We start from the raw sequence: 916 nt of genomic DNA, 5'->3' as shown, positions 1-916 counted from the left end.
CAGGCTGCTCCTTGGAGGCAAGAATTCTGAGACTTCTTCTAACATACTTTGTTCATGTTATAAGAAGAGACTGGTCCTTGGAGAAGGACATCATGCTTTGGAGGGTGGAAGGCAGGCGCAGGAACGAAGGCCCTCTAGGAGGTGAATTGATTCAGTGACTAGGCTAATAGGGGTGGGTATGTCAGAGACAGTGCGATTGGCACAGGACAGAGCAGAATTTAGAGCTGTTGTACATAGGGTAGCTATGAGTCGCAAGCGACTTGACGGCACATAACAACAGTAGCAACAGGGGAGTTTGAGAAAACAAGGCCAGTGTTGGAGGAAACTGAGAGACATCCTTCTTACAGAGGTGCCGCAGAAAGAAAGACGGACCAAAGTAACTAGCAACAATACCAAAAAGAACTCAAGAAAATGATAGCAATGAAAACATGTCTCTCAATAATCATACTGAATGTGACTGGTTTAAATGCACCAGTAAAGAGAAAAATAGTATCAGATTGGTTAAAAACCCAAAATCCGCCAATATGCTGTCTACAAGAGACACACCTGAAAAGTGAGGATAAAGAAAGACTAAAAATAAAATGGTGGTAAAAATATACTAAGCAAAGGATAACCAGAAAAAAGCAGGAGTAGCAATATCAATCAATGATAAAAAGATTTAAATGCAAAAACCGTCACAAAAAAACAAGGAAGGTCACTACATGATGATTAAAGGGTAAGTAGAACAAGAGAACATAACAATAATAAATATCTATGCACTAAATGAAAGATCTGTAAAATATATAAAACAAATATACACAAAATAGAAAAAGGAAACGGACAACACTACTATATTAGTTGGAGACTTCAATATACCACTCTCAAGAAAAGATAGAACTACCAGAAATAAACTCAACAAAGATGCGGAAGAATTAAA

Source organism: Elephantulus edwardii, unplaced genomic scaffold, assembly GCF_000299155.1.
Source record: "Elephantulus edwardii isolate Elephantulus edwardi_28Jun2011 unplaced genomic scaffold, EleEdw1.0 scaffold00389, whole genome shotgun sequence".
NCBI lineage: Eukaryota > Metazoa > Chordata > Mammalia > Macroscelidea > Macroscelididae > Elephantulus > Elephantulus edwardii.
The sequence above is the reverse complement of the archived record's forward strand: the minus strand, read 5'-3'. Positions refer to the sequence as shown.